Raw genomic sequence first — 18,585 nt, forward strand, 5'->3', positions numbered from 1 at the left:
CCGTTTGGAAATTCCGCAAGAATCAACCAAGAGGGTCCAGTCTTGTCAGGCTATGCTGTTGGTTGACTTGTTAGTTTACGCTCCAGCACTTGCAGAGGCTCGGTGCATCTCAACAATTGCGTCCAATAGCTAGTGGCCGGTTAGCTCAGTTGGTTAGAGCGTGGTGCTAATAACGCCAAGGTCATGGGTTCGATCCCCGTACTGGCTATGATGTACTTTTTGACTGTCAAAATTGTGAGTCACATGCATGTGAATTGTCAAGGGTGCCACAGAATTTAATTTAGTGAATTGCCGAAATAGCTCAGTTGGGAGAGCGTTAGACTGAAGATCTAAAGGTCCCTGGTTCGATCCCGGGTTTCGGCATTTGTATTTGTTCTTTCTTTCTGCTCTGGCTTCAAGGAAACTATCCACAGCTTTGTTTGTGGGCCTCAATGGCGTGTGCTACGCTGCTCCTCTGAAAGTAAGTAATGTCTTGCTTTTTCATCTGACATTTTGACATCAGTGTTACAGGAAAGTTGCTTGTCATTGTTACATGACAGTAGGTTGTCGTAGGACAAGGCTGCATGAAGTGTGAACTGGAGCTTTCTTGGATCCATAAAACAATGTGATTTTGGAGCATGCGGGCATCGATCCCACTACCTCACGAATGCAAAGTATTTGAGCTAATTCCCCAGCCGTTTGGAAATTCCACAAGAAGCAACCAAGAGGGTCCAGTCTTGTCAGGCTATGCTGTTGGTTGACTTGTTAGTTTACTCGCCAGCACTTGCAGAGGCTCGGTGCATCTCAACAATTGCACCCAATTGATAGTTCACGTTTAGCTCAGTTGGTTAGAGCGTCGTGCTAATAACGCCAAGGTCATGGGTTCGATCCCCGTACTGGCTATGATGTGCTTTTTGACTGTCAAAATTGTGAGTCACATGCATGTGAATTGTCAAGGGTGCCACAGAATTTAATTTAGTGAATTGCTGAAATAGCTCAGTTGGGAGAGCGTTCAACTGAAGATCTAAAGGTCCCTGGTTCGATCCCGGGTTTCGGCATTTGTATTTGTTCTTTCTTTCTGCTCTGGCTTCAAGGAAACTATCCACAGCTTTGTTTGTGGGCCTCAATGGCGTGTGCTACGCTGCTCCTCTGAAAGTAAGTAATGTCTTGCTTTTTCATCTGACATTTTGACATCAGTGTTACAGGAAAGTTGCTTGTCATTGTTACATGACAGTAGGTTGTCGTAGGACAAGGCTGCATGAAGTGTGAACTGGAGCTTTCTTGGATCCACAAAAAAAATTGTTTTTGGGGAATGCGGGCATCGATCCCAATACCTATAGCATGCTAAGCAAACACAATACCAATTGATCAAATTCCCCAGCTGTTTGGAATTGCCACAAGGAGCAACTAAGAGTGTCCAGTCTTGTCAGTATATGCTGTTGGTGGACTTGTTATTTTGCGCTCCAGCACTTGCAGAGGCTCGGTGCATCTCAACAATTGCATCCAATAGCTAGTGGCCGGTTAGCTCAGTTGGTTAGAGCGTGGTGCTAATAACGCCAAGGTCATGAGTTCGATCCCCGTACTGGCTATGATGTAATTTTTGACTGTCAAAATTGTGAGTCACATGCATGTGATTGTCAAGGTTGCCACAGAATTGAATTTAGTGAATTGCCGAAATAGCTCAGTTGGGACAGCGTTAGACTGAAGATCTAAAGGTTCCTGGTTCGATCCCGGGTTTCGTCATTTGTGTTTGTTCTTTCTTTCTGCTCTGGCTTCAAGGAAACTATCCACAGCTTTGTTTGTGGGCCTCAATGGCGTGTGCTACGCTGCTCCTCTGAAAGTAAGTAATGTCTTGCTTTTTCATCGGACATTTTGACATCAGTGTTACAGGAAAGTTGCTTGTCATTGTTACATGACAGTAGGTTGTCGTAGGACAAGGCTGCATGAAGTGTGAACTGGAGCTTTCTTGGATCCATAAAACAATGTGATTTTGGAGCATGCGGGCATCGATCCCACTACCTCACGAATGCAAAGTATTTGAGCTAATTCCCCAGCCGTTTGGAAATTCCACAAGAAGCAACCAAGAGGGTCCAGTCTTGTCAGGCTATGCTGTTGGTTGACTTGTTAGTTTACTCGCCAGCACTTGCAGAGGCTCGGTGCATCTCAACAATTGCGCCCAATTGATAGTTCACGTTTAGCTCAGTTGGTTAGAGCGTGGTGCTAATAACGCCAAGGTCATGGGTTCGATCCCCGTACTGGCTATGATGTACTTTCTGACTGTCAAAATTGTGAGTCACATGCATGTGAATTGTCAAGGGTGCCACAGAATTTAATTTAGTGAATTGCCGAAATAGCTCATTTAGAAGAGCGTTAGACTGAAGATCTAAAGGTCCCTGGTTCGATCCTGGGTTTCGGCATTTGTATTTGTTCTTTCTTTCTGCTCTGGCTTCAAGGAAACTATCCACAGCTTTGTTTGTGGGCCTCAATGGCGTGTGCTACGCTGCTCCTCTGAAAGTAAGTAATGTCTTGCTTTTTCATCTGACATTTTGACATCAGTGTTACAGGAAAGTTGCTTGTCATTGTTACATGACAGTAGGTTGTCGTAGGACAAGGCTGCATGAAGTGTGAACTGGAGCTTTCTTGGATCCACAAAAAAATGTGTTTTTGGGGAATGCGGGCATCGATCCCAATACCTATAGCATGCTAAGCAAACACAATACCAATTGATCAAATTCCCCAGCTGTTTGGAATTGCCACAAGGAGCAACTAAGAGTGTCCAGTCTTGTCAGTCTATGCTGTTGGTGGACTTGTTAGTTTGCGCTCCAGCACTTGCAGAGGCTCGGTGCATCTCAACAATTGTGCTCTGTAGCCAGCGGCTGGTTAGCTCAGTTGGTTAGAGTGTGTGATACGCTGCTCTCTGAAAGTAAGTAATGTCTTCTTTCTCATCTGACATTGTGACATCAGTATTACATGAGAGTTGCTTGTCATTGTTAAATGACAGTTTCTTGTCATTGTTTACATGACAGTAGGTTGTCGTAAGACAAGGCTGCATGAAGTGTGAACTGGAGTTTTCTTGGATCCATAAAACAATGTGATTTTGGAGCATGCGGGCATCGATCCCACTACCTCACGCATGCAAAGTATTTGAGCTAATTCCCCAGCCGTTTGGAAATTCCGCAAGAAGCAACCAAGAGGGTCCAGTCTTGTCAGGCTATGCTGTTGGTTGACTTGTTAGTTTACGCTCCAGCACTTGCAGAGGCTCGGTGCATCTCAACAATTGCGTCTAATAGCTAGTGGCCGGTTAGCTCAGTTGGTTAGAGCGTGGTGCTAATAATGCCAAGGTCATGAGTTCGATCCCCGTACTGGCTATGATGTACTTTTTGACTGTCAAAATCGTGAGTCACATGCATGTGAATTGTCAAGGTTGCCACAGAATTGAATTTAGTGAATTGCCAAAATAGCTCAGTTGGGAGAGCGTTAGACTGAAGATCTAAAGGTCCCTGGTTCAATCCCGCGTTTCGGCATTTGTATTTATTCTTTCTTTCTGCTCTGGCTTCAAGGAAACTATCCACAGCTTTGTTTGTGGGCCTCAATGGTGTGTGCTACGCTGCTCCTCTGAAAGTAAGTAATGTCTTGCTTTTTCATCTGACATTTTGACATCAGTGTTACAGGAAAGTTGCTTGTCATTGTTACATGACAGTAGGTTGTCGTAGGACAAGGCTGCATGAAGTGTGAACTGGAGCTTTCTTGGATCCACAAAAAAATGTGTTTTTGGGGAATGCGGGCATCGATCCCAATACCTATAGCATGCTAAGCAAACACAATACCAATTGATCAAATTCCCCAGCTCTCTGGAATTGCCACAAGGAGCAACCAAGAGTGTCCAGTCTTGTCAGTCTATGCTGTTGGTGGACTTGTTAGTTTGCGCTCCAGCACTTGCAGAGGCTCGGTGCATCTCAACAATTGTGCTCTGTAGCCAGCGGCTGGTTAGCTCAGTTGGTTAGAGTGTGTGATACGCTGCTCTCTGAAAGTAAGTAATGTCTTCTTTCTCATCTGACATTGTGACATCAGTATTACATGAGAGTTGCTTGTCATTGTTAAATGACAGTTTCTTGTCATTGTTTACATGACAGTAGGTTGTCGTAAGACAAGGCTGCATGAAGTGTGAACTGGAGTTTTCTTGGATCCATAAAACAATGTGATTTTGGAGCATGCGGGCATCGATCCCACTACCTCACGCATGCAAAGTATTTGAGCTAATTCCCCAGCCGTTTGGAAATTCCGCAAGAATCAACCAAGAGGGTCCAGTCTTGTCAGGCTATGCTGTTGGTTGACTTGTTAGTTTACGCTCCAGCACTTGCAGAGGCTCGGTGCATCTCAACAATTGCGTCCAATAGCTAGTGGCCGGTTAGCTCAGTTGGTTAGAGCGTGGTGCTAATAACGCCAAGGTCATGAGTTCTATCCCCGTACTGGCTATGATGTACTTTTTGACTGTCAAAATTGTGAGTCACATGCATGTGAATTGTCAAGGTTGCCACAGAATTGAATTTAGTGAATTGCCGAAATAGCTCAGTTGGGAGAGCGTTAGACTGAAGATCTAAAGGTCCCTGGTTCGTTCCCGGGTTTCGGCATTTGTGTTTGTTCTTTCTTTCTGCTCTGGCTTCAAGGAAACTATCCACAGCTTTGTTTGTGGGCCTCAATGGCGTGTGCTACGCTGCTCCTCTGAAAGTAAGTAATGTCTTGCTTTTTCATCTGACATTTTGACATCAGTGTTACAGGAAAGTTGCTTGTCATTGTTACATGACAGTAGGTTGTCGTAGGACAAGGCTGCATGAAGTGTGAACTGGAGCTTTCTTGGATCCATAAAACAATGTGATTTTGGAATATGCGGGCATCGATCCCACTACCTCACGAATGCAAAGTATTTGAGCTAATTCCCCAGCCGTTTGGAAATTCCACAAGAAGCAACCAAGAGGGTCCAGTCTTGTCAGGCTATGCTGTTGGTTGACTTGTTAGTTTACTCGCCAGCACTTGCAGAGGCTCGGTGCATCTCAACAATTGCGCCCAATTGATAGTTCCCGTTTAGCTCAGTTGGTTAGAGCGTGGTGCTAATAACGCCACGGTCATGGGTTCGATCCCCGTACTGGCTATGATGTACTTTTTGACTGTCAAAATTGTGAGTCACATGCATGTGAATTGTCAAGGGTGCCACAGAATTTAATTTAGTGAATTGCCGAAATAGCTCAGTTGGGAGAGCGTTAGACTGAAGATCTAAAGGTCCCTGGTTCGATCCCGGGTTTCGGCATTTGTATTTGTTCTTTCTTTCTGCTCTGGCTTCAAGGAAACTATCCACAGCTTTGTTTGTGGGCCTCAATGGCGTGTGCTACGCTGCTCCTCTGAAAGTAAGTAATGTCTTGCTTTTTCATCTGACATTTTGACATCAGTGTTACAGGAAAGTTGCTTGTCATTGTTACATGACAGTAGGTTGTCGTAGGACAAGGCTGCATGAAGTGTGAACTGGAGCTTTCTTGGATCCATAAAACAATGTGATTTTGGAGCATGCGGGCATCGATCCCACTACCTCACGAATGCAAAGTATTTGAGCTAATTCCCCAGCCGTTTGGAAATTCCACAAGAAGCAACCAAGAGGGTCCAGTCTTGTCAGGCTATGCTGTTGGTTGACTTGTTAGTTTACTCGCCAGCACTTGCAGAGGCTCGGTGCATCTCAACAATTGCACCCAATTGATAGTTCACGTTTAGCTCAGTTGGTTAGAGCGTCGTGCTAATAACGCCAAGGTCATGGGTTCGATCCCCGTACTGGCTATGATCTGCTTTTTGACTGTCAAAATTGTGAGTCACATGCATGTGAATTGTCAAGGGTGCCACAGAATTTAATTTAGTGAATTGCTGAAATAGCTCAGTTGGGAGAGCGTTCAACTGAAGATCTAAAGGTCCCTGGTTCGATCCCGGGTTTCGGCATTTGTATTTGTTCTTTCTTTCTGCTCTGGCTTCAAGGAAACTATCCACAGCTTTGTTTGTGGGCCTCAATGGCGTGTGCTACGCTGCTCCTCTGAAAGTAAGTAATGTCTTGCTTTTTCATCTGACATTTTGACATCAGTGTTACAGGAAAGTTGCTTGTCATTGTTACATGACAGTAGGTTGTCGTAGGACAAGGCTGCATGAAGTGTGAACTGGAGCTTTCTTGGATCCACAAAAAAAATTGTTTTTGGGGAATGCGGGCATCGATCCCAATACCTATAGCATGCTAAGCAAACACAATACCAATTGATCAAATTCCCCAGCTGTTTGGAATTGCCACAAGGAGCAACTAAGAGTGTCCAGTCTTGTCAGTATATGCTGTTGGTGGACTTGTTATTTTGCGCTCCAGCACTTGCAGAGGCTCGGTGCATCTCAACAATTGTGCTCTGTAGCCAGCGGCTGGTTAGCTCAGTTGGTTAGAGTGTGTGATACGCTGCTCTCTGAAAGTAAGTAATGTCTTCTTTCTCATCTGACATTGTGACATCAGTATTACATGAGAGTTGCTTGTCATTGTTAAATGACAGTTTCTTGTCATTGTTTACATGACAGTAGGTTGTCGTAAGACAAGGCTGCATGAAGTGTGAACTGGAGTTTTCTTGGATCCATAAAACAATGTGATTTTGGAGCATGCGGGCATCGATCCCACTACCTCACGCATGCAAAGTATTTGAGCTAATTCCCCAGCCGTTTGGAAATTCCGCAAGAAGCAACCAAGTCTTGTCCAGTCTTGTCAGGCTATGCTGTTGGTTGACTTGTTAGTTTACGCTCCAGCACTTGCAGAGGCTCGGTGCATCTCAACAATTGCGTCCAATAGCTAGCGGCCGGTTAGCTCAGTTGGTTAGAGCGTGGTGCTAATAACGCCAAGGTCATGAGTTCGATCCCCGTACTGGCTATGATGTACTTTTTGACTGTCAAAATTGTGAGTCACATGCATGTGAATTGTCAAGGTTGCCACAGAATTGAATTTAGTGAATTGCCGAAATAGCTCAGTTGGGAGAGCGTTAGACTGAAGATCTAAAGGTCCCTGGTTCAATCCCGGGTTTCGGCATTTGTATTTGTTCTTTCTCTCTGCTCTGGCTTCAAGGAAACTATCCACAGCTTTGTTTGTGGGCCTCAATGGCGTGTGCTACGCTGCTCCTCTGAAAGTAAGTAATGTCTTGCTTTTTCATCTGACATTTTGACATCAGTGTTACAGGAAAGTTGCTTGTCATTGTTACATGACAGTAGGTTGTCATAGGACAAGGCTGCATGAAGTGTGAACTGGAGCTTTCTTGGATCCATAAAACAATGTGATTTTGGAGCATGCGGGCATCGATCCCACTACCTCACGAATGCAAAGTATTTGAGCTAATTCCCCAGCCGTTTGGAAATTCCACAAGAAGCAACCAAGAGGGTCCAGTCTTGTCAGGCTATGCTGTTGGTTGACTTGTTAGTTTACTCGCCAGCACTTGCAGAGGTTCGGTGCATCTCAACAATTGCGCCCAATTGATAGTTCCTGTTTAGCTCAGTTGGTTAGAGCGTGTTGCTAATAACGCCAAGGTCATGGGTTCGATCCCCGTACTGGCTATGATGTACTTTTTGACTGTCAAAATTGTGAGTCACATGCATGTGAATTGTCAAGGGTGCCACAGAATTTAATTTAGTTAATTGCCGAAATAGCTCAGTTGGGAGAGCGTTAGACTGAAGATCTAAAGGTCCCTGGTTCGATCCCGGGTTTCGGCGTTTGTATTTGTTCTTTCTTTATGCTCTGGCTTAAAGGAAACTATCCACAGCTTTGTTTGTGGGCCTCAATGGCGTGTTCTACGCTGCTCCTCTGAAAGTAAGTAATGTCTTGCTTTTTCATCTGACATTTTGACATCAGTGTTACAGGAAAGTTGCTTGTCATTGTTACATGACAGTAGGTTGTCGTAAGACAAGGCTGCATGAAGTGTGAACTGGAGCTTTCTTGGATCCACAAAAAAAATTGTTTTTGGGGAATGCGGGCATCGAATCCAATACCTATAGCATGCTAAGCAAACACAATACCAATTGATCAAATTCCCCAGCTGTTTGGAATTGCCACAAGGAGCAACTAAGAGTGTCCAGTCTTGTCAGTCTATGCTGTTGGTGGACTTGTTAGTTTGCGCTCCAGCACTTGCAGAGGCTCGGTGCATCTCAACAATTGTGCTCTGTAGCCAGCGGCTGGTTAGCTCAGTTGGTTAGAGTGTGTGATACGCTGCTCTCTGAAAGTAAGTAATGTCTTCTTTCTCATCTGACATTGTGACATCAGTATTACATGAGAGTTGCTTGTCATTGTTAAATGACAGTTTCTTGTCATTGTTTACATGACAGTAGGTTGTCGTAAGACAAGGCTGCATGAAGTGTGAACTGGAGTTTTCTTGGATCCATAAAACAATGTGATTTTGGAGCATGCGGGCATCGATCCCACTACCTCACTCATGCAAAGTATTTGAGCTAATTCCCCAGCCGTTTGGAAATTCCGCAAGAAGCAACCAAGTCTTGTCCAGTCTTGTCAGGCTATGCTGTTGGTTGACTTGTTAGTTTACGCTCCAGCACTTGCAGAGGCTCGGTGCATCTCAACAATTGCGTCCAATAGCTAGTGGCCGGTTAGCTCAGTTGGTTAGAGCGTGGTGCTAATAACGCCAAGGTCATGAGTTCGATCCCCGTACTGGCTATGATGTACTTTTTGACTGTCAGAATTGTGAGTCACATGCATGTGAATTGTCAAGGTTGCCACAGAATTGAATTTAGTGCATTACCGAAATAGCTCAGTTGGGAGAGCGTTAGACTGAAGATCTAAAGGTCCCTGGTTCGATCCCGGGTTTCGGCATTTGTATTTGTTCTTTCTTTCTGCTCTGGCTTCAAGGAAACTATCCACAGCTTTGTTTGTGGGCCTCAATGGCGTGTGCTACGCTGCTCTTCTGAAAGTAAGTAATGTCTTGCTTTTTCATCTGACATTTTGACATCAGTGTTACAGGAAAGTTGCTTGTCATTGTTACATGACAGTAGGTTGTCGTAGGACAAGGCTGCATGAAGTGTGAACTGGAGCTTTCTTGGATCCATAAAACAATGTGATTTTGGAGCATGCGGGCATCGATCCCACTACCTCACGAATGCAAAGTATTTGAGCTAATTCCCCAGCCGTTTGGAAATTCCACAAGAAGCAACCAAGAGGGTCCAGTCTTGTCAGGCTATGCTGTTGGTTGACTTGTTAGTTTACTCGCCAGCACTTGCAGAGGTTCGGTGCATCTCAACAATTGTGCCTAATTGATAGTTCCCGTTTAGCTCAGTTGGTTAGAGCGTGGTGCTAATAACGCCAAGGTCATGGGTTCGATCCCCGTACTGGCTATGATGTACTTTTTGACTGTCAAAATTGTGAGTCACATGCATGTGAATTGTCAAGGGTGCCACAGAATTTAATTTAGTTAATTGCCGAAATAGCTCAGTTGGGAGAGCGTTAGACTGAAGATCTAAAGGTCCCTGGTTCGATCCCGGGTTTCGGCATTTGTATTTGTTCTTTCTTTCTGCTCTGGCTTCAAGGAAACTATCCACAGCTTTGTTTGTGGGCCTCAATGGCGTGTGCTACGCTGCTCCTCTGAAAGTAAGTAATGTCTTGCTTTTTCATCTGACATTTTGACATCAGTGTTACAGGAAAGTTGCTTGTCATTGTTACATGACAGTAGGTTGTCGTAGGACAAGGCTGCATGAAGTGTGAACTGGAGCTTTCTTGGATCCATAAAACAATGTGATTTTGGAGCATGCGGGCATCGATCCCACTACCTCACGAATGCAAAGTATTTGAGCTAATTCCCCAGCCGTTTGGAAATTCCACAAGAAGCAACCAAGAGGGTCCAGTCTTGTCAGGCTATGCTGTTGGTTGACTTGTTAGTTTACTCGCCAGCACTTGCAGAGGTTCGGTGCATCTCAACAATTGCGCCTAATTGATAGTTCCCGTTTAGCTCAGTTGGTTAGAGCGTGGTGCTTATAACGCCAAGCTCATGGGTTCGATCCCCGTACTGGCTATGATGTACTTTTTGACTGTCAAAATTGTGAGTCACATGCATGTGAATTGTCAAGGGTGCCACAGAATTTAATTTAGTTAATTGACGAAATAGCTCAGTTGGGAGAGCGTTAGACTGAAGATCTAAAGGTCCCTGGTTCGATCCGGGGTTTCGGCATTTGTATTTGTTCTTTCTTTCTGCTCTGGCTTCAAGGAAACTATCCACAGCTTTGTTTGTGGGCCTCAATGGCGTGTGCTACGCTGCTCCTCTGAAAGTAAGTAATGTCTTGCTTTTTCATCTGACATTTTGACATCAGTGTTACAGGAAAGTTGCTTGTCATTGTTACATGACAGTAGGTTGTCGTAGGACAAGGCTGCATGAAGTGTGAACTGGAGCTTTCTTGGATCCATAAAACAATGTGATTTTGGAGCATGCGGGCATCGATCCCACTACCTCACGAATGCAAAGTATTTGAGCTAATTCCCCAGCCGTTTGGAAATTCCACAAGAAGCAACCAAGAGGGTCCAGTCTTGTCAGGCTATGCTGTTGGTTGACTTGTTAGTTTACTCGCCAGCACTTGCAGAGGTTCGGTGCATCTCAACAATTGCGCCTAATTGATAGTTCCCGTTTAGCTCAGTTGGTTAGAGCGTGGTGCTTATAACGCCAAGGTCATGGGTTCGATCCCCGTACTGGCTATGATGTACTTTTTGACTGTCAAAATTGTGAGTCACATGCATGTGAATTGTCAAGGGTGCCACAGAATTTAACTTAGTTAATTGCCGAAATAGCTCAGTTGGGAGAGCGTTAGACTGAAGATCTAAAGGTCCCTGGTTCGATCCCGGGTTTCGGCATTTGTATTTGTTCTTTCTTTCTGCTCTGGCTTCAAGGAAACTATCCACAGCTTTGTTTGTGGGCCTCAATGGCGTGTGCTACGCTGCTCCTCTGAAAGTAAGTAATGTCTTGCTTTTTCATCTGACATTTTGACATCAGTGTTACAGGAAAGTTGCTTGTCATTGTTACATGACAGTAGGTTGTCGTAGGACAAGGCTGCATGAAGTGTGAACTGGAGCTTTCTTGGATCCACAAAACAATGTGATTTTGGAGCATGCGGGCATCGATCCCACTACCTCACGAATGCAAAGTATTTGAGCTAATTCCCCAGCCGTTTGGAAATTCCACAAGAAGCAACCAAGAGGGTCCAGTCTTGTCAGGCTATGCTGTTGGTTGACTTGTTAGTTTACTCGCCAGCACTTGCAGAGGCTCGGTGCATCTCAACAATTGCGCCCAATTGATAGTTCCCGGTTAGCTCAGTTGGTTAGAGCGTGGTGCTAATAACGCCAAGTTCATGTGTTCGATCCCCGTACTGGCTATGATGTACTTTTTGACTGTCAAAATTGTGAGTCACATGCATGTGAATTGTCAAGGGTGCCACAGAATTTAATTTAGTAAATTGCCGAAATAGCTCAGTTGGGAGAGCGTTAGACTGAAGATCTAAAGGTCCCTGGTTCGATCGCGGGTTTCGGCGTTTGTATTTGTTCTTTCTTTATGCTCTGGCTTAAAGGAAACTATCCACAGCTTTGTTTGTGGGCCTCAATGGCGTGTTCTACGCTGCTCCTCTGAAAGTAAGTAATGTCTTGCTTTTTCATCTGACATTTTGACATCAGTGTTACAGGAAAGTTGCTTGTCATTGTTACATGACAGTAGGTTGTCGTAAGACAAGGCTGCATGAAGTGTGAACTGGAGCTTTCTTGGATCCACAAAAAAAATTGTTTTTGGGGAATGCGGGCATCGAATCCAATACCTATAGCATGCTAAGCAAACACAATACCAATTGATCAAATTCCCCAGCTGTTTGGAATTGCCACAAGGAGCAACTAAGAGTGTCCAGTCTTGTCAGTCTATGCTGTTGGTGGACTTGTTAGTTTGCGCTCCAGCACTTGCAGAGGCTCGGTGCATCTCAACAATTGTGCTCTGTAGCCAGCGGCTGGTTAGCTCAGTTGGTTAGAGTGTGTGATACGCTGCTCTCTGAAAGTAAGTAATGTCTTCTTTCTCATCTGACATTGTGACATCAGTATTACATGAGAGTTGCTTGTCATTGTTAAATGACAGTTTCTTGTCATTGTTTACATGACAGTAGGTTGTCGTAAGACAAGGCTGCATGAAGTGTGAACTGGAGTTTTCTTGGATCCATAAAACAATGTGATTTTGGAGCATGCGGGCATCGATCCCACTACCTCACGCATGCAAAGTATTTGAGCTAATTCCCCAGCCGTTTGGAAATTCCGCAAGAAGCAACCAAGTCTTGTCCAGTCTTGTCAGGCTATGCTGTTGGTTGACTTGTTAGTTTACGCTCCAGCACTTGCAGAGTCTCGGTGCATCTCAACAATTGCTTCCAATAGCTAGTGGCCGGTTAGCTCAGTTGGTTAGAGCGTGGTGCTAATAACGCCAAGGTCATGAGTTCGATCCCCGTACTGGCTATGATGTACTTTTTGACTGTCAGAATTGTGAGTCACATGCATGTGAATTGTCAAGGTTGCCACAGAATTGAATTTAGTGAATTGCCGAAATAGCTCAGTTGGGAGAGCGTTAGACTGAAGATCTAAAGGTCCCTGGTTCGATCCCGGGTTTAGGCATTTGTATTTGTTCTTTCTTTCTGCTCTGGCTTCAAGGAAACTATCCACAGCTTTGTTTGTGGGCCTCAATGGCGTGTGCTACGCTGCTCCTCTGAAAGTAAGTAATGTCTTGCTTTTTCATCTGACATTTTGACATCAGTGTTACAGGAAAGTTGCTTGTCATTGTTACATGACAGTAGGTTGTCATAGGACAAGGCTGAATGAAGTGTGAACTGGAGCTTTCTTGGATCCATAAAACAATGTGATTTTGGAGCATGCGGGCATCGATCCCACTACCTCACGAATGCAAAGTATTTGAGCTAATTCCCCAGCCGTTTGGAAATTCCACAAGAAGCAACCAAGAGGGTCCAGTCTTGACAGGCTATGCTGTTGGTTGACGTGTTAGTTTACTCGCCAGCACTTGCAGAGGCTCGGTGCATCTCAACAATTGCGCCCAATTGATAGTTCCCGTTTAGCTCAGTTGGTTAGAGCGTCGTGCTAATAACGCCAAGGTCATGGGTTCGATCCCCGTACTGGCTATGATGTACTTTTTGACTGTCAAAATTGTGAGTCACATGCATGTGAATTGTCAAGGGTGCCACAGAATTTAATTTAGTTAATTGCCGAAATAGCTCAGTTGGGAGAGCGTTAGACTGAAGATCTAAAGGTCCCTGGTTCGATCCCGGGTTTCGGCATTTGTATTTGTTCTTTCTTTCTGCTCTGGCTTCAAGGAAACTATCCACAGCTTTGTTTGTGGGCCTCAATGGCGTGTGCTACGCTGCTCCTCTGAAAGTAAGTAATGTCTTGCTTTTTCATCTGACATTTTGACATCAGTGTTACAGGAAAGTTGCTTGTCATTGTTACATGACAGTAGGTTGTCGTAGGACAAGGCTGCATGAAGTGTGAACTGGAGCTTTCTTGGATCCATAAAACAATGTGATTTTGGAGCATGCGGGCATCGATCCCACTACCTCACGAATGCAAAGTATTTGAGCTAATTCCCCAGCCGTTTGGAAATTCCACAAGAAGCAACCAAGAGGGTCCAGTCTTGTCAGGCTATGCTGTTGGTTGACTTGTTAGTTTACTCGCCAGCACTTGCAGAGGTTCGGTGCATCTCAACAATTGCGCCCAATTCATAGTTCCCGTTTAGCTCAGTTGGTTAGAGCGTGGTGCTAATAACGCCAAGGTCATGGGTTCGATCCCCGTACCTGCTATGATGTACTTTTTGACTGTCAAAATTGTGAGTCACATGCATGTGAATTGTCAAGGGTGCCACAGAATTTAATTTAGTTAATTGCCGAAATAGCTCAGTTGGGAGAGCGTTAGACTGAAGATCTAAAGGTCCCTGGTTCGATCCCGGGTTTCTGCATTTGTATTTGTTCTTTCTTTCTGCTCTGGCTTCAAGGAAACTATCCACAGCTTTGTTTGTGGGCCTCAATGGCGTGTGCTACGCTGCTCCTCTGAAAGTAAGTAATGTCTTGCTTTTTCATCTGACATTTTGACATCAGTGTTACAGGAAAGTTGCTTGTCATTGTTACATGACAGTAGGTTGTCGTAGGACAAGGCTGCATGAAGTGTGAACTGGAGCTTTCTTGGATCCACAAAACAATGTGATTTTGGAGCATGCGGGCATCGATCCCACTACCTCACGAATGCAAAGTATTTGAGCTAATTCCCCAGCCGTTTGGAAATTCCACAAGAAGCAACCAAGAGGGTCCAGTCTTGTCAGGCTATGCTGTTGGTTGACTTGTTAGTTTACTCGCCAGCACTTGCAGAGGCTCGGTGCATCTCAACAATTGCACCCAATTGATAGTTCACGTTTAGCTCAGTTGGTTAGAGCGTCGTGCTAATAACGCCAAGGTCATGGGTTCGATCCCCGTACTGGCTATGATGTGCTTTTTGACTGTCAAAATTGTGAGTCACATGCATGTGAATTGTCAAGGGTGCCACAGAATTTAATTTAGTGAATTGCTGAAATAGCTCAGTTGGGAGAGCGTTCAACTGAAGATCTAAAGGTCCCTGGTTCGATCCCGGGTTTCGGCATTTGTATTTGTTCTTTCTTTCTGCTCTGGCTTCAAGGAAACTATCCACAGCTTTGTTTGTGGGCCTCAATGGCGTGTGCTACGCTGCTCCTCTGAAAGTAAGTAATGTCTTGCTTTTTCATCTGACATTTTGACATCAGTGTTACAGGAAAGTTGCTTGTCATTGTTACATGACAGTAGGTTGTCGTAGGACAAGGCTGCATGAAGTGTGAACTGGAGCTTTCTTGGATCCACAAAAAAAATTGTTTTTGGGGAATGCGGGCATCGATCCCAATACCTATAGCATGCTAAGCAAACACAATACCAATTGATCAAATTCCCCAGCTGTTTGGAATTGCCACAAGGAGCAACTAAGAGTGTCCAGTCTTGTCAGTATATGCTGTTGGTGGACTTGTTATTTTGCGCTCCAGCACTTGCAGAGGCTCGGTGCATCTCAACAATTGTGCTCTGTAGCCAGCGGCTGGTTAGCTCAGTTGGTTAGAGTGTGTGATACGCTGCTCTCTGAAAGTAAGTAATGTCTTCTTTCTCATCTGACATTGTGACATCAGTATTACATGAGAGTTGCTTGTCATTGTTAAATGACAGTTTCTTGTCATTGTTTACATGACAGTAGGTTGTCGTAAGACAAGGCTGCATGAAGTGTGAACTGGAGTTTTCTTGGATCCATAAAACAATGTGATTTTGGAGCATGCGGGCATCGATCCCACTACCTCACGCATGCAAAGTATTTGAGCTAATTCCCCAGCCGTTTGGAAATTCCGCAAGAAGCAACCAAGTCTTGTCCAGTCTTGTCAGGCTATGCTGTTGGTTGACTTGTTAGTTTACGCTCCAGCACTTGCAGAGGCTCGGTGCATCTCAACAATTGCGTCCAATAGCTAGCGGCCGGTTAGCTCAGTTGGTTAGAGCGTGGTGCTAATAATGCCAAGGTCATGGGTTCAATCCCCGTACTGGCTATGATGTACTTTTTGACTGTCAAAATTGTGAGTCACATGCATGTGAATTGTCAAGGGTGCCACAGAATTTAATTTAGTTAATTGCCGAAATAGCTCAGTTGGGAGAGCGTTAGACTGAAGATCTAAAGGTCCCTGGTTCGATCCCGGGTTTCTGCATTTGTATTTGTTCTTTCTTTCTGCTCTGGCTTCAAGGAAACTATCCACAGCTTTGTTTGTGGGCCTCAATGGCGTGTGCTACGCTGCTCCTCTGAAAGTAAGTAATGTCTTGCTTTTTCATCTGACATTTTGACATCAGTGTTACAGGAAAGTTGCTTGTCATTGTTACATGACAGTAGGTTGTCGTAGGACAAGGCTGCATGAAGTGTGAACTGGAGCTTTCTTGGATCCACAAAACAATGTGATTTTGGAGCATGCGGGCATCGATCCCACTACCTCACGAATGCAAAGTATTTGAGCTAATTCCCCAGCCGTTTGGAAATTCCACAAGAAGCAACCAAGAGGGTCCAGTCTTGTCAGGCTATGCTGTTGGTTGACTTGTTAGTTTACTCGCCAGCACTTGCAGAGGCTCGGTGCATCTCAACAATTGCACCCAATTGATAGTTCACGTTTAGCTCAGTTGGTTAGAGCGTCGTGCTAATAACGCCAAGGTCATGGGTTCGATCCCCGTACTGGCTATGATGTGCTTTTTGACTGTCAAAATTGTGAGTCACATGCATGTGAATTGTCAAGGGTGCCACAGAATTTAATTTAGTGAATTGCTGAAATAGCTCAGTTGGGAGAGCGTTCAACTGAAGATCTAAAGGTCCCTGGTTCGATCCCGGGTTTCGGCATTTGTATTTGTTCTTTCTTTCTGCTCTGGCTTCAAGGAAACTATCCACAGCTTTGTTTGTGGGCCTCAATGGCGTGTGCTACGCTGCTCCTCTGAAAGTAATTAATGTCTTGCTTTTTCATCTGACATTTTGACATCAGTGTTACAGGAAAGTTGCTTGTCATTGTTACATGACAGTAGGTTGTCGTAGGACAAGGCTGCATGAAGTGTGAACTGGAGCTTTCTTGGATCCACAAAAAAAATTGTTTTTGGGGAATGCGGGCATCGATCCCAATACCTATAGCATGCTAAGCAAACACAATACCAATTGATCAAATTCCCCAGCTGTTTGGAATTGCCACAAGGAGCAACTAAGAGTGTCCAGTCTTGTCAGTATATGCTGTTGGTGGACTTGTTATTTTGCGCTCCAGCACTTGCAGAGGCTCGGTGCATCTCAACAATTGTGCTCTGTAGCCAGCGGCTGGTTAGCTCAGTTGGTTAGAGTGTGTGATACGCTGCTCTCTGAAAGTAAGTAATGTCTTCTTTCTCATCTGACATTGTGACATCAGTATTACATGAGAGTTGCTTGTCATTGTTAAATGACAGTTTCTTGTCATTGTTTACATGACAGTAGGTTGTCGTAAGACAAGGCTGCATGAAGTGTGAACTGGAGTTTTCTTGGATCCATAAAACAATGTGATTTTGGAGCATGCGGGCATCGATCCCACTACCTCACGCATGCAAAGTATTTGAGCTAATTCCCCAGCCGTTTGGAAATTCCGCAAGAAGCAACCAAGTCTTGTCCAGTCTTGTCAGGCTATGCTGTTGGTTGACTTGTTAGTTTACGCTCCAGCACTTGCAGAGGCTCGGTGCATCTCAACAATTGCGTCCAATAGCTAGCGGCCGGTTAGCTCAGTTGGTTAGAGCGTGGTGCTAATAACGCCAAGGTCATGAGTTCGATCCCCGTACTGGCTATGATGTACTTTTTGACTGTCAAAATTGTGAGTCACATGCATGTGAATTGTCAAGGGTGCCACAGAATTTAATTTAGTAAATTGCCGAAATAGCTCAGTTGGGTGGGCGTTAGACTGAAGATCTAAAGGTCCCTGGTTTGATCCTGGGTTTCGGCATTTGTATTTGTTCTTTCTTTCTGCTCTGGCTTCAAGGAAACTATCCACAGCTTTGTTTGTGGGCATCAATGGCGTGTGCTACGCTGCTCTTCTGAAAGTAAGTAACGTTTTGCTTTTTCATCTGACATTTTGACATCAGTGTTACAGGAAAGTTGCTTGTCATTGTTACATGACAGTAGGTTGTCGTAGGACAAGGCTGCATGAAGTGTGAACTGGAGCTTTCTTGGATCCATAAAACAATGTGATTTTGGAGCATGCGGGCATCGATCCAACTACCTCACGAATGCAAAGTATTTGAGCTAATTCCCCAGCCGTTTGGAAATTCCACAAGAAGCAACCAAGAGGGTCCAGTCTTGTCAGGCTATGCTGTTGGTTGACTTGTTTGTTTACTCGCCAGCACTTGCAGAGGCTCGGTGCATCTCAACAATTGCGCCCAATTGATAGTTCCCGGTTAGCTCAGTTGGTTAGAGCGTGGTGCTAATAATGCCAAGGTCATGGGTTCAATCCCCGTACTGGCTATGATGTACTTTTTGACTGTCAAAATTGTGAGTCACATGCATGTGAATTGTCAAGGGTGCCACAGAATTTTATTTAGTAAATTGCCGAAATACCTCAGTTGGGAGAGCGTTAGACTGAAGATCTAAAGGTCCCTGGTTCGATCCCGGGTTTCGGCCTTTGTATTTGTTCTTTCTTTATGCTCTGGCTTCAAGGAAACTATCCACAGCTTTGTTTGTGGGCCTCAATGGCGTGTGCTACGCTGCTCCTCTGAAATTAAGTAATGTCTTGCTTTTTCATCTGACACTTTGACATCAGTGTTACAGGAAAGTTGCTTGTCATTGTTACATGACAGTAGGTTGTCGTAAGACAAGGCTGCATGAAGTGTGAACTGGAGCTTTCTTGGATCCACAAAAAAATGTGTTTTTGGGGAATGCGGGCATCGATCCCAATACCTATAGCATGCTAAGCAAACACAATACCAATTGATCAAATTCCCCAGCTCTCTGGAATTGCCACAAGGAGC

General features: G+C 44.6%; 22 non-coding genes across 22 annotated transcripts; all 22 read left to right on the forward strand.

The window, feature by feature from the left end:
* Positions 1 to 134: 134 nt before the first annotated feature.
* Positions 135 to 208, forward strand: trnai-aau (transfer RNA isoleucine (anticodon AAU)). The gene has a single exon. It is a non-coding gene; the product is annotated as a tRNA-Ile (tRNA).
* An 82-nt stretch (positions 209 to 290) lies between these two features.
* Positions 291 to 363, forward strand: trnaf-gaa (transfer RNA phenylalanine (anticodon GAA)). Its single transcript has one exon. It is a non-coding gene; the product is annotated as a tRNA-Phe (tRNA).
* A 1,131-nt stretch (positions 364 to 1,494) lies between these two features.
* Positions 1,495 to 1,568, forward strand: trnai-aau (transfer RNA isoleucine (anticodon AAU)). Its single transcript has one exon. It is a non-coding gene; the product is annotated as a tRNA-Ile (tRNA).
* Positions 1,569 to 3,274: 1,706 nt separating this feature from the next.
* trnai-aau (transfer RNA isoleucine (anticodon AAU)) lies at positions 3,275 to 3,348 on the forward strand. The gene has a single exon. It is a non-coding gene; the product is annotated as a tRNA-Ile (tRNA).
* A 1,033-nt stretch (positions 3,349 to 4,381) lies between these two features.
* trnai-aau (transfer RNA isoleucine (anticodon AAU)) lies at positions 4,382 to 4,455 on the forward strand. Its single transcript has one exon. It is a non-coding gene; the product is annotated as a tRNA-Ile (tRNA).
* A 756-nt stretch (positions 4,456 to 5,211) lies between these two features.
* On the forward strand, positions 5,212 to 5,284 carry trnaf-gaa (transfer RNA phenylalanine (anticodon GAA)). The gene has a single exon. It is a non-coding gene; the product is annotated as a tRNA-Phe (tRNA).
* Positions 5,285 to 6,837: 1,553 nt separating this feature from the next.
* Positions 6,838 to 6,911, forward strand: trnai-aau (transfer RNA isoleucine (anticodon AAU)). The gene has a single exon. It is a non-coding gene; the product is annotated as a tRNA-Ile (tRNA).
* An 82-nt stretch (positions 6,912 to 6,993) lies between these two features.
* On the forward strand, positions 6,994 to 7,066 carry trnaf-gaa (transfer RNA phenylalanine (anticodon GAA)). Its single transcript has one exon. It is a non-coding gene; the product is annotated as a tRNA-Phe (tRNA).
* A 601-nt stretch (positions 7,067 to 7,667) lies between these two features.
* Positions 7,668 to 7,740, forward strand: trnaf-gaa (transfer RNA phenylalanine (anticodon GAA)). Its single transcript has one exon. It is a non-coding gene; the product is annotated as a tRNA-Phe (tRNA).
* Positions 7,741 to 8,619: 879 nt separating this feature from the next.
* Positions 8,620 to 8,693, forward strand: trnai-aau (transfer RNA isoleucine (anticodon AAU)). Its single transcript has one exon. It is a non-coding gene; the product is annotated as a tRNA-Ile (tRNA).
* An 82-nt stretch (positions 8,694 to 8,775) lies between these two features.
* trnaf-gaa (transfer RNA phenylalanine (anticodon GAA)) lies at positions 8,776 to 8,848 on the forward strand. Its single transcript has one exon. It is a non-coding gene; the product is annotated as a tRNA-Phe (tRNA).
* A 601-nt stretch (positions 8,849 to 9,449) lies between these two features.
* Positions 9,450 to 9,522, forward strand: trnaf-gaa (transfer RNA phenylalanine (anticodon GAA)). The gene has a single exon. It is a non-coding gene; the product is annotated as a tRNA-Phe (tRNA).
* A 445-nt stretch (positions 9,523 to 9,967) lies between these two features.
* Positions 9,968 to 10,041, forward strand: trnai-uau (transfer RNA isoleucine (anticodon UAU)). Its single transcript has one exon. It is a non-coding gene; the product is annotated as a tRNA-Ile (tRNA).
* Positions 10,042 to 10,641: 600 nt separating this feature from the next.
* Positions 10,642 to 10,715, forward strand: trnai-uau (transfer RNA isoleucine (anticodon UAU)). The gene has a single exon. It is a non-coding gene; the product is annotated as a tRNA-Ile (tRNA).
* Positions 10,716 to 10,797: 82 nt separating this feature from the next.
* trnaf-gaa (transfer RNA phenylalanine (anticodon GAA)) lies at positions 10,798 to 10,870 on the forward strand. Its single transcript has one exon. It is a non-coding gene; the product is annotated as a tRNA-Phe (tRNA).
* A 1,553-nt stretch (positions 10,871 to 12,423) lies between these two features.
* On the forward strand, positions 12,424 to 12,497 carry trnai-aau (transfer RNA isoleucine (anticodon AAU)). Its single transcript has one exon. It is a non-coding gene; the product is annotated as a tRNA-Ile (tRNA).
* Positions 12,498 to 12,579: 82 nt separating this feature from the next.
* Positions 12,580 to 12,652, forward strand: trnaf-gaa (transfer RNA phenylalanine (anticodon GAA)). Its single transcript has one exon. It is a non-coding gene; the product is annotated as a tRNA-Phe (tRNA).
* A 601-nt stretch (positions 12,653 to 13,253) lies between these two features.
* On the forward strand, positions 13,254 to 13,326 carry trnaf-gaa (transfer RNA phenylalanine (anticodon GAA)). Its single transcript has one exon. It is a non-coding gene; the product is annotated as a tRNA-Phe (tRNA).
* Positions 13,327 to 13,927: 601 nt separating this feature from the next.
* On the forward strand, positions 13,928 to 14,000 carry trnaf-gaa (transfer RNA phenylalanine (anticodon GAA)). Its single transcript has one exon. It is a non-coding gene; the product is annotated as a tRNA-Phe (tRNA).
* Positions 14,001 to 15,553: 1,553 nt separating this feature from the next.
* On the forward strand, positions 15,554 to 15,627 carry trnai-aau (transfer RNA isoleucine (anticodon AAU)). Its single transcript has one exon. It is a non-coding gene; the product is annotated as a tRNA-Ile (tRNA).
* Positions 15,628 to 15,709: 82 nt separating this feature from the next.
* Positions 15,710 to 15,782, forward strand: trnaf-gaa (transfer RNA phenylalanine (anticodon GAA)). The gene has a single exon. It is a non-coding gene; the product is annotated as a tRNA-Phe (tRNA).
* Positions 15,783 to 17,335: 1,553 nt separating this feature from the next.
* Positions 17,336 to 17,409, forward strand: trnai-aau (transfer RNA isoleucine (anticodon AAU)). The gene has a single exon. It is a non-coding gene; the product is annotated as a tRNA-Ile (tRNA).
* The last annotated feature ends 1,176 nt before the right edge of the window (positions 17,410 to 18,585 follow it).

This window comes from Oncorhynchus kisutch, unplaced genomic scaffold (assembly GCF_002021735.2).
Source record: "Oncorhynchus kisutch isolate 150728-3 unplaced genomic scaffold, Okis_V2 scaffold1329, whole genome shotgun sequence".
NCBI classification, from domain to species: Eukaryota; Metazoa; Chordata; class Actinopteri; order Salmoniformes; family Salmonidae; genus Oncorhynchus; species Oncorhynchus kisutch.